The sequence below is a fragment of the Eumetopias jubatus genome, unplaced genomic scaffold, assembly GCF_037043125.1.
Source record: "Eumetopias jubatus isolate StellerSeaLion01/CBP00866 unplaced genomic scaffold, mEumJub1_p1.0 scaffold_3, whole genome shotgun sequence".
NCBI lineage: Eukaryota > Metazoa > Chordata > Mammalia > Carnivora > Otariidae > Eumetopias > Eumetopias jubatus.
In genome coordinates, this window is record NW_028274809.1 from 160748520 (window position 1) to 160761390 (window position 12871).

The 12871-nt window shown below is 38.1% G+C and overlaps 1 non-coding gene across 1 annotated transcript; it reads right to left on the reverse strand.

Annotated features, from left to right (window-relative positions):
* Positions 1-11521: 11521 nt before the first annotated feature.
* Positions 11522-11818, reverse strand: LOC148164769 (signal recognition particle RNA). The gene has a single exon (XR_015767949.1).
* Between the last annotated feature and the right edge of the window lie 1053 nt (positions 11819-12871).

Consider the following 12871-nt stretch of genomic DNA (forward strand, 5'->3'; position numbering starts at 1 on the left):
ATCACTTAATCCCCTTGCTTTTAATATGACGCCCTTGCTCTCAATGGGGCATCATGCCCCATCCACAGAGCCTGTGCCCGCGCCCCCCCCCCCCCAAGAGGAGAGACCTCCACTGGTTCTGCTAGGGAGGGGCAGGGGCAAGAAAAGCAACTGCTTGGTCAAAGGTGAGCCAGGAGAGGGGTAGGGGTGGGGGTCTGATTTCTTTTAAACAGGCTTTTCTCCCATTCTGTTTCACTCTTATTTTTGCCCCTGTTTCCAGAGGTACCCGGTTCTGCCAATTTTTAAGGATTGAAAGAAACTCTATGGGCCAGCACATCGGGTTGCTGCTAGACTCCCTCAGCTGTTGATTTTAGGATTCGGCTTTCTTGGACTCCTTACTTTACTTTAGCAGCATTTGTCCTTCTACTTTCCAACCTCTATTTTAAATTTTTAAAAGTGTTTTGCCATTGTGTCTCTTCTCCCATTGCCCTCGGGAATGATGCTCTTAATGAAAGTCTCTTTACTGAAGTTTTAGGGAGTTTCGGGAGAGAGAGAGGATAAACATGTCTGTTTAGTCCACCATCTTTAACTACAAACCCTCCCTAATTCGTTTTTTGCTTTAAGCTTCTGACTGTTGTCCCCAGAGTCCTTGAAAATATAGCTCACGGTACACAATTTATGGGATTTTATTTCCCACTTGAGGTTGACTTGCTTGCCTTTGCAAGGTTGAGTAATCTGGGCTCAAAATTTTTGATGTATAGTCTCAAAGTTTCTGTATGCAAATGAGACAAACATCACTATTTTATTGACCAATTTCCAATATTTCCTCTGGTCTGAGGCTCATAAGCACCATTATTCTTTCTCCATGTCTGGGAACAACTACAAGGGCATAATTCAATTAATATGAGGCTCCTACTTGTCTTAAAGCTGATTTGTTTATAGCTGAAGAGAGAGCTAGTTTTACATTACTATCTCGGACTCTTGCTCCCCTCCCCCACTCTCCAAATAAGTATGCAGATGAAGGGAATATCACAGAGAGATGTCCCACGATAATCCACAACTCTTTTCTCCCTTTTCTTTTCCTCTTCTACTAAACATCCCCACAGGGAGCTGAGCCTAGAGAGTTAACACAAATAATATTTGGGATGTTGAGGGACTTAAAATATGGTAGAGGAGGGTGACCACTCTGAGATTCCATTATTCTATGAGAACATGAATTTCTGAAGGTGTGCCCCCCAGTGACTGTGGGTTTTGTTGCTGTTGTTGTTGCTGTTGAACTTGATGGTATGAGGAAGTAGAGAATAGTGGCTAAGAATATACATCTAGCCTTTGGAGTCACATAGACTTGAGTTTAGTCCACTTACGAATGGGAGTGACTTGCACAAGATACTTAATCTTTATAAGCTCCTGTTTCCTCACCTGTAGAGTAGGTGCCTGCCCTACAGGTTATTGCAAAGATCAAATGTGATAATGTATGTAAAGCATGTAGGGCAGTGACTGGCCCTTAGGATGCACTTCTGTTTGTGGCTGTTCTGGGGTATTACCAGTGCCTTTTCCTCTCTTTCAAAATAGACTCTGCAATTCCAAGAGTTCAAGTATTTCCTATTTCCATTAGAAAACAGAACACCTTTGAGTCATAACTGTAATGATATATTTGGCAGCCCTTAAAAAGTTAATTTATAACATAGACTTTTAAAAATCTCCCCAAAGATCCAGAATCCCCTGACTCTTAAAAAAAATAAATTAAATAGTTAAAAACAATGTCTTGCCACTTTGACTCTATGAAACCCATTTAGATTAAGACGTAGAATTAGGTATTAAAAGAATCAGTGCATAGTGCCAGATCAATTCTGAAGGGTGTAGGGTTAAACTGTAGCTCCTCAGGTCACTTTTAGTATTCAAATCATTGTTTGGTGTATTTATTTTTATGAAATATTACATGAGAAAACATTGAACAGGTGCTGGAATGGATTGGCTTTTCCCTTCTTCTTCAAGATAGAAAAGTGATTGGTGCACTCCATTACTTTGTTTTCCCTTGCAATCTCTCTCTTTTCCTTCCTTCCTTCCTTTCTCCCTCCCTCCCACCCTTCTTCCTTCCTTCCTTTTCCTTTCTTTCTCTTTCTTTCTTCCTTCCTTCCCCCTTCCTTCCTTCCTTCCTTCCTTCCTTCCTTCCTTCCTTCCTTCCTTCCTTCCTTTCTTCCTTTCTCTTTCTTTCTTTCTTTCTTTCTTTCTTTCTTTCTTTCTTTCTTTCTTTCTTTCTTTCTTTCTTTCTTTTTCTTTCTTTCTTTCTTTCTTTCTTTCTTTCTTTCTTTCTTTCTTTCTTTCTTTCTTTCTTTCTTTCTTTTTTTCTTTCTTTCTTTCTTTCTTTCTTTCTTTCTTTCTTTCTTTCTTTCTTTCTTTCTTTCTTTCTTTCTTTCTTTCTCTCTTCTTTCTTTCTTCTTGAAGGTGGTGACAAGATGGAAGGCTATACCAGCTAAATTAGACAACATGGAAATACTCTGCTGGCCTGGTTCACTGTAACTTTCCTATATGACTACACTGTACAGCTAGGACCTAGAAATACCTGTCTTGTTACTTCACCTGTCATTTAAGACAGCCTCAAATGGTTTAGTGTGATTTAATCACTCATTCTCTTTCTCTCTCAACCACTTACTATGCAGTCATTATCATGGCTTCTTATCAATATGGGACGCCAGTTAATGCTTTTGAATTCTTATTGCTTTGGAAACTCTTGGCATTGGGTCTAGTTGCCTGTGGATTGAATGCACCACCCGTATCCTTTTTACACATTTCATACAGTCAGTGCTCCCTCAGTGTCTAGCCTGACTCCAGCTTGCAAATGATGCTCCCACCAGGAGTCTTTGGGTTGTACAAACCTTTAGCTCCAGCAGATCCAACCATCTGGGAAGGGTAAGAGGTGCAGTGAAGATGAGGCAACTCTTACAACAGACCAGGGCTCTGCCTGGAAGGCCCTGTTTGAAACCAAAAATTCCCCTCTACCCTATTAGGCTCTCTTGTGGTGCCAAGAGGAACCAGGAAGGTTCCTGGGCTTGGGCCTGTCTTTGGTCTTGGAACTCCTGTGTCACATTTGCCCCATGACATTGGTTTTTGGATCAACCTGGAATGGATTGTATGAGTTCCTAAAAGCTTAGTAATTAGAAGAAAAAGGCCAAGAACATAAGTTTCTATTTTTTATTTTTTATCGACAGAGGAGAAAACACTAGTATTTAGTATTATATACATTCACAGCTGAAAATAAAACTGCTTTGGAGCCTAAAACTTTATTATGAAAAAAGCCACTTTTCACTTTTTCCAAAATCGGACCATCACAGTGTTCTGTCTTCCTAATTTTACTGTTTTCCTGGAGTGTTGTTTATGTAGAAAGTAGTTTCTTCCATTTTTTTTTTAAATCACATGATTCAACATTTCAAGATTTCTTGGTTTGATCGCCTTAAAACCTCTCTCCTGATTATCAGTGAAAGCCTTCAGGGGTCTGGGGACCTAGCCTCTTTCCTTTCAAGTATGCTTGGAATCAGCAGGCTCTTACATTTCAGAATTTAATTTGAGGGCTGTAAGAACAATTCAGCATCCCAGTTTTGAAATTTGATGCCACTTTCTAGTCACTGCTTTTCTTTTCTCCTTTTCTTCCTCACTTCTCCATCCCTCCTCACTGAACTCTCCCATGACATCAAAAGGAGCCCTGCTTTGAAGGGGCAAAATCACACTCACAAGACATTCTGTTTTAGTGTTTCAAATTGAAATTGTGATTCTACTTGATAAGGACCATGTTTCCTTTTCTGTTTCTCCTAGAACCCAACCCATGCCTGAATTTTAACAAATGGGAAAAAATGCTGAGAAGAAATTAGTTAAATATTGTATCGGAAAATGCTCAGAAAATGTTTAAAAATTATAATTATTATGGTCCCTGCTTTATCTAAAGTCATTTTATTGTTTAAATAACATTGCTTAGTTGTAACTTTGTTTTAAAGCATAGAACTTACACGGAATTCAATCAGCTCAACCTAAATCACTAGGGCACATTTAAGAATTAATGTTACTTTGTACCTCTACATTAAAAAGCAGTTCTTAGGTTCATAAAAAAACAACAACAACAACAAAAAAACACATCAAACGGAGATTTGGCTAAATATATCCTGGCTAAACTCTTTGATATTGGAAAGAGAATAAATGAAAAATAGTCACTTCAGGTACAAGTGGTGGGAAAGGCATACATTCTGGACAACTAAGAAGAGTCATGGAAGATTTGGACAGAGAGAGAGAGAGAGAAAGAGAGAGACGGAAGTAGAGTGAGTGTGTGTGGGGGAGTGATTGAACTCCTCTATTTTTTACCTTTGCCCCACATCTTGGTGTGGCAGGTGCTAGAAATAGAATCGAGCTCTTGTCCCATTCATGTACCCAACAAGTTATGGATCTCTGGTCAGGAGGCTACTACTAGACTGCCCCTCTAGCCCTCAGATTTTTCATCCCTTAAATAAAGAGTAGATTCTCTGTCCATCTGTCTCTTCTCGGGTCACCTTTTCATGCTAATCTTTGGAAGTATTTCAAAGAAAGTATCTTAGCATTAATTTCAGCCTATGTTTTTTTGTTCCTGTTCTTGGACCATTGGTTGGTTTCTTTGGAGACAGTTTCTGACTGTTATGCCAATTGTTACAAAGTTGTGAATATCAAATTACAACCTATAGTTAATATTCAGCATTATTAGAATATTTTAAAGCAAAATCCACCAGATACAGAGTTTGTGGAGAGAATAGGGCATTGCCTTTCTCCCCGTAGTCCTTTAACAAAATCTGGGTTTATGGAGCTAAAACTTAAAGTGTTTATAATCAGCCTTGGCATTTTTGTACTGTAGTAACTGCTGTATGAAAAAAGAATTCTCTAGTATTAAAAATTGAGAAGAATTTAAGTTTCAGTTGTAAGTGAATAAATATAAGAAATAAACTTCCAAAGTAATGAAAAAATTTATATGAATGCCCTCCAGTTTGTGATAGCAGCAGTACACAGAACCATTTAAAAAAGAACTTTTATAGATTAAATGGGATTATCATGTGAATTTTGTATTTAAAAAAATTGAATCGGGGGGCGACTCCTGATCTCAGGGTTGTGAGTTCAAGTCCCACATTGGGCATAGAGCTTACTTAAAATAAATAAATAAATAAAGTAAGTAAGTAAGTAAATAAGTTTGTTTCTGTCTGGTCTTATGGAATAAGTGTATTCCCTATTTTCCTTTAAATAGACACCATAGTACTATCAGAACTGTTTGCTTCTATCTTACAGAAATTTGGATATGTATATAAAGAATTTATTTAGGGGAAATGTTTAAAATGAAACCAATACATACTCTTCTATTTAATTTCTAATAAAAATAAAACAAAAATTCGACTTATTTCTTTATAGAAGTAACTCTAAAAATAGAAAATAAAAGCTGTTTGGTATTAAGACAGGAGACTTGATTCTCTCGGATAATAGTTGCCAATTTTCAAAATTTGGAAGCTCCTGGAGGACAGAGGTCTTATCTGTTTTGTTTATTGCTGTATGACCAGTTTTATATGTGGTATATGCTTAATATATGTTTAATTATTGACGAGGTATATATGTTTCCACTGAAAATCTTCCTTTATATTCCTTTATACAATGATTAAAGATCATTATATACTAAAATTATTTGATTCGTATATTCTGGACTTTATGCCTTTTTTTTTTTTAAGGTTTTATTTATTTATTTGAGGGAGAGTACAAGAAAACATGGAGTGGGGGGCAGAGGGAGAGGGAGAACCAGGCTCCCCACTGAGCAGGGAGCTGAATGCAGGGCTCGATCCCAGACCCTGGGATCATGACCTGAGCCAAAGGTAGATGCTTAACTCACTGAGCCACCCAGGCGCCCTGGCTTTATGTCTTATTTTGACTAAGCTATCATTCATAGGACTGACTTGACCTTAGGTAAAGTAGTCTTGTCTAGTTTTTTTAGTCTTTTGGCCTTTTTTTTTTTCTTTCTCTCAGTGCTTAAAAAATGTTTCCAAATTTGTTGCTGTGTTCCAGACTCAAAGTGATTTAGACATATATTCACATTTGGGCATTTCTTGAATTGTCTGCCTCAGGCACTCGGAGAGTTTTCCCTCTGTGAGACTGAGGAAGTGACTCTGACATCTTGTTTAAAGTAATTATGTGGAAAGAATATGTGGCCTTTGTGATTAGGAGCTGATAACGAATCAATGAACAAGGGTTGATTGGTAAACCACTGATAGCTTGAGTAAAAGGCATTGTTGAGTTAATTTAATTACATATATATTTAATTATAAGATTTGAAATAATAGCTATCGTTACTTAGAAACAGGAAATTTTTGACAATATATTTATAAAATGGTTGTATGTTTATTTAGAACATATGCAAATTCTTTATCTGAGCATTGGCTTCTCAATGTCTCACTTCTCTAGGCGTTTGATGGTTTTTTGCTTATTGAAACCATCTCTTCAGACGATTTTTGAATAAGAAATCACAGAGAGTGGTACTCCCATTCGTGTGGCTTACCCTTCTCTCACTTCCTGGGTGAGGAACCAAGTCAGAGAATTGAGCTGAATTGCTTGGCCTACTGATGAGATTTGTTTCTTGGGCAGAGTCGAGTCTTTTGGCCTCCCCAGTCAGCCTCCCCAGTCAGCCTCCCCAGTCAGCCTCCCCAGTCAGCCTCTCCATGTACATTTCACACTTGCAAATGTGCTCACACAGGAGTCTTCCCTAAACAGCTAGTTTTATTTGAGCAGTCTTACAATTTGAAGATAAGCAATGCCAAATTTAACCAGATGGTAAGTATGGAATAACTTATAGATAAACTTGACTTGATGCCAACAGTTTTGCATACATCCAACAACTAATTAATTTTAAAAATGCTTTCCCCAAAAAAGCATACAAAACCTTATCCATTTGGCATTAATGATGTGAGATAAAGACATTAAAAATGATCAGTGTTGTGGTCTTTCCTTTTCCCTGTTTAAGGGAGAAATGTGATATGCTTATTGGTACAAGTTTAGTTTCTGCCTTTCAAATGCCACACTTTTCTTCAAGCACTTATCATTTTTTATGCAAGAAAATAAATTACCCTTGTAAAAATTCAACTTACATAAAAGTATACAACATACATGAAATTCCCCTTTCCTAAAATGCCCCTCCCTACCCTGAACACCATATCTCACTTCCTTCCCAGGAATAACCGCTGATAAGATTTTGTTGTACATTCTCCTTGACCTTTATTCTCTGCATCAGCATAAACAATTTTATCTGTTTTGAATTTCATATGTCGAATCGTATCACACATATTTTTCCATAATTTAATGTTTTCACCTGCATTTTTTCATATCAGTACACAGAGATCCAGCTCAATGTTTTTTAATGCTGCAGAGTCAGTAGTCAATGCACCTTTTTTGGGGTTTTACCATTTCTCTAGTACTAAATCATTCGTGTTCTCCCCCCAATATTTCAGTTATAAAAAAAGTTGTGGTGAACTTTCTTGTACACATTTTCTCAAGTGCTTCCTTTTTTTGTTACTTCTAATGAATTGCTTTAGTAGATTCACTCTGCATTTTTGGTCTTGCCCATCGAATGCAAAAGCTGGAATGTGAAATTCTGGGGTACTACTTTTATTTTTCTGAACTTTTACAGCTGCATCCAGGATGAGGACCTATTAGAGTTATTGAGTTATTGAATTCGTCTTTCCGCTGAGATTCCCCATGAACTCTGGGGAGGGGAGAACATGGTAATGGCAGGAAACTCGGAGATCCACCTGTTGGTTCATCCACCAATTAGCTCTTATCTTCGACATAAACAACTCAAAAAACCTTCCCTGACATGACATAGCTCTATAGTTGTGGCTTCTCATTGCAACTTTCTCTTCACATCACAGTCAAACTTCACCATGGAGGAATCTTTGCTTGCTCTGAGTGCTCACTTCCCATTCAGCTTTCCACCCACTGCAGTCTGGGCTCTGGCCCACCTCAGCTACCACCACGGACACTGCTCCATTCATGACTTTCTGGTCCCCAGGCTCTTGCAGGCATTTCTGGCCCTTCTTCACCTGGCTTCTAGGCACCCCTCAAGACTCTATTGCTTCCTGCTGAAGGTCCTGCCTCCTTTGATTTCTATGACACAACTGTATCCATCTGTTAGTGCTGCTTCAGAAGAAAGTTGCAGAAAACTCAAGCCAAATTGGTTTAAGCAATAAGGAAATTCGCAGGAAGTTCACACAAATGGAAGTCCAGAGGTAGAGCAAGTATCAGGGTTGGCTCTAGCTCCAGATATCTGTGATTCTTCTGGCTTGGTTCTCTTCTTTCCGTTGGTTTCCTTCTCAGACTGGCGGGGAGCGAGGGCTGCAGCAAGTCTGGGTTTCATAGTTACTGAGGATGCCAACTGGAGGAAGGGAAAGCGTTGCTTCTTGAAGTTCTTCTAAGAGAATAATGAAGAATTTTGCTGGAGTCCCATTACACTTCTTTTTTCTTCTTTAAAATATATTTTTCCAATTTTAGTAAAATAATTGACGTGTAATATTGCATAAGTTTAACTGTGTACAACATGACTTGATATATGTATATATGGCAAGATGATTACCACAATAAGTTTGGTTAATGTCCATCACTCAGTTATAATTTTTTTCTGGTGATGAGCACTTTTATTTATTTATTTTTAAGTTTTTATTTAAATTCCAGTATAGTTAACATACAGTGTTAGATTAGTTTCAGGTGTACAATATAGTTATTCAACAATTCTATACATTACCCGGTGCCCATCACAAGTGCACTCCTTAATCCCCAACACCTATTTCACCCATCTCCCCACCCACCTTCCCATTGGTAACCATCAGTTTGCTCTCTAGGGTTAAGAGTCATTGAGAACTTTTAACATCTACTCTCTTAGCAGTTTTCAAATATGCAGTACAGTATTGTTAACTACAGTCACCATCCACAATACATCCCCTGTACCCACTTACCTTATAACTAGAAGTTTGTATCTTTTGACCAACTTCACCCATTTCATCAAAATTTCTTGAATCTCATTGAGTTACTGGTTCCTCATAGTCCCCAGCTAAGGGGGTAAGATTATCTTTAGACTAGTTAGCTCAATCCTGGGAATTGAGACCTTTAGCCTTCTTAGAGGCCCATGCACTTCACGGGGGGTTGGGAGGAAGTATGTGAAGGAGAATAGGAAATTGATACTTGTTTGGAAACCAACAATGTCCACCACAACTTCTGTTTCCTGGTTTTTGTTTTAGTTTTCTTGTTTTGTTTTAATCTCAAGTTTTCTCTACTTGGTTCCCTAATGATTTCCTCTTCTGCCCAGCCCTTTAATATGATGGTCCCCAGAGTATCTCTTGTGCTTTCTTCTCTTCTCACTGTTCATGTTATCCCTGGGACAATTCATTCACTTTCAAGGCTGAGTATGCTGATGACTTCTAAATCTACACCTCCAGACCATGGAGTTCCTATAAACGGTAGATTCTTTTATCCAGTTGTGTATTGTACATCTCCACTTGATTATCCCATATGTATTTCAAGTTCAACGTGTCCCAAACTGAGTTAATCACCATGGTCCAAGACCACCACATCCTTCTATATTCCCAATCTCAGTCAAGAGCCTCATCAAACACTATTCCTTAAGTCATGGTAGACCCCTTTTACTTCCTGACATTGAAGCAGACACAAAGCCTTACTGATCTAGCCATCAAAATTGAATAGGGCCACAGGCTATGAGAAATCCTTCCCATATATTACCCTTTCTTTCCATTTTGGGTTGTGTTCTCGTCTTATGATCTTATGCACTTCAAAGATAATTATAAGAGCACTAATGTTGTTCACTAACTTCTTGACCGTAGGTACCACATCTTATTAGTTTTTAATATCCCTGTTCTCAGCATAGCATCTTGAACACTGTAGGTGTTCAGGAAATGTTAGACAATTATTAAATGAGTTTAGTCTTTAAACACTTATTAGGTCACTATTATTTTTCAGATACTCTCCCAAGCTCTGAATGTCTGATGCTCTTCATTGACGGACTTGATCCTGCTCTGTGGTTGGGGTGGGTGGAGTCAGTGGGAAAATGCCAGAAGCTGTGTCCTCAGGCAGTGAGTGCCAGGTCAGGGCCAGGGTAAACAATTTGAAACTAGGTCACAGATCTCAAAAAGGGCTGGATGGGTCTAGGAAGTTAAGGCATGAAGCCAAATGGGTTGGTGTCTGAGTTTTTGAAGAGGCCGATGGGAAGAAAATCTTAGAATGAATCCCAGGTCCATGAGAGACATCTATGGCAGCTTTTTACCCACCTTAAGATGCTCAGTGTCATAGTCATTGGGATACAGTGATAAATAGGAAATGATTCTTTTTTTTTTTAAGATTTTATTTATTTATTTGACAGAGAGAGACACAGCAAGAGAGGGAACACAAGCAGGGAGAGTGAGAGAAGGAGAAGCAGACTTCCCACAGAGCAGGGAGCCCGATGGAGGGCTTGATGCGGGGCTTTATGTGGGGCTTGATGCGGGGCTCAATCCCAGGACCCCGGGATCATGACCTGAGCCGAAGGCAGACGCTTAACGGCTGAGCCACCCAGGCGCCCCTATAGGAAATGATTCTTAACCTAGTAGGGACTTATGGTTAAGTGGGAAAATGGATATGTAACAAAAACTTACACTTTAATGTAAGAAGTGATAGAGTGAAGAATACATATACAGCATTAAGGAATCCAGAAGTAGGAGCTAACGCATGTGTTTAAAAATTGTGATGACCTTGAAGGGATCTTTTCTTTGTTAATTGATTTTTTTTTAAAAGAAAACACCTTTTCCCCAGCATAAATCACTTCCTTTAATACATAGGCAAAAATTTGTTCCACTGTATCTATATGTCATAATTTTTTTCCAGGGCTCTTAGTAGCTTGGTACTCAAGCTATAAATAAAAGAGTTTTTTTTTTTTTTTTTTGAGGATGGTTTTTACGCAGAGAAAAGATTCAGAATTTACTTTAGATATATAAAAATTAATATTCAGTATATTACATTTATCAACTATACCTTTAAATTACTCTTTTAAGGTTAGCTTATAAATCTTATTCTACTTAAAAGTCTAGCAAATTTTAACATCACTTTATAGGAATTTAAATGTTTGTAAAATAAAAACCCTTAAGCATTTAAAATTGCATTTATAAATTTAATATATGTGATTTTCCTAGTAACTGCTACAGTTACATGATTTAATAAAGAAAGTTCTTAAGTTTTAAAATAACTCTTCTAAATCTAATTGAACACAAATGTGGATAACCTTAAATATTCCAATGTTATGCATAAAGTTAGATTTCAACAAGTCTAAATCTGTCATACAATTATATACATTTTAAATTCATAAGGTTGACACTTTATTGTCAGGTCAAATTTTCTTTCACATCATGAATACTTAAAATAACCAAGCATGCTCAGATTGTTTGTTGTTGTTTTTTTTTTAACTTCTGCTGTTTACTTATTTAGGAGACACAGGATTCTCTAAATCAGGTAGGGGCAAAAGAGACAGGGTTCAACTATGTTGTCCAGCTGGAGTACAGTGACTGTTCACAGACACAGTCCCACCATGAATCAGTACAGTTTTTTGACCTGCTCTGGTCCCGACCTGGGCGGTTCACCCCTCCTTACTTAACCGGTTGGTTCCTGCTCTAGGGCAGTCACTATGGATGCCGAACTTAGTGCGGACGGCGACACCGGAAGGGCATAGCAGACCACCACCCAGAACTCCTGGGCTTTAGCGATCCTCCTGCCTCAGCCTCCCAGGTAGCTGGGATTACAGGCACATGCCATGTCCAGCTAGATTTAAACGTAGAAATATTATTCATCGGGGTTTGATTTTCTTAACAATTTCTCTACTTAATTGGAAACTATTCCAAGGCTGGGAGATGCTTACTCTATGTGGACAGGATTGTATCTCAGTTTTTTTTTCTCCTCTCAATGCAGTTGTATTCTTAGAGACTTTGGGATACCCTGCTTTCATTTGTAGTTGGGGTGGTTTCACGTTCCTAAATGCTGGATTCAGGAGATGTATTTCCTAATAATTCCATCTATTCATTCACTTTGGCAATCGTGGCCTGGCCTGCTTTCATCACTTGATTGAATTTTGCATTTCTTTGACTCTTAAATAGCTTAAGATATTTAAATGACTTGCCATCTACTGGATCTAATGACTATTGTACTTGTGAATTTTTTGCATTCTTTTTATATCCTTCCTCTTTTTTAGGGCCCCAACACTCCCATAATATAAGTTCATCCCACTGAAATCTGGCTATCCTTCAAGGCTTTGCCATAGTAAAGTCATAAATTTGAAGGTTATCCTGACTTACTCCAGGCAGGAATTTTACTGTTTGCTTATCGTCTCTCTAAGCCTGGCTGGCTCATTCTCATTTTTATGGTCTCAGTTTGAATGTAACTCCCTTCAGAGTTTTTCTCGGATTGCCCTTTCCATGAGAGGGCTCCTTGATTATTTCATATATCACATAAAAACATCTTGAGGAAGAAGAACAAAGCTGGAGGCATCACAATCCCAGATTTCAAGCTGTATTACAGAACTGTAGTCATCAAAACAGTATGGTACTGACACAAAAATAGATCAATGGAACAGATTAGAGAGCCCAGAAATAAACCATGCTTATATAGTCAATTAATCTACAACAAAGGAGGCAAGAAGATGTTATGGGGAAAAGACAGTCTCTTCAAATGGTGCTGGGAAAACTGGGCAGCTACATGCAAAAGAATGAAAGTGGACCACTTTCTTATACTATACATAAAAATCAACTCAAAATGGATTAAAGGCCTAAATGTGACACCTGAAACCATAAAACTCTTAGAAGAAAACATAGTCATTTCC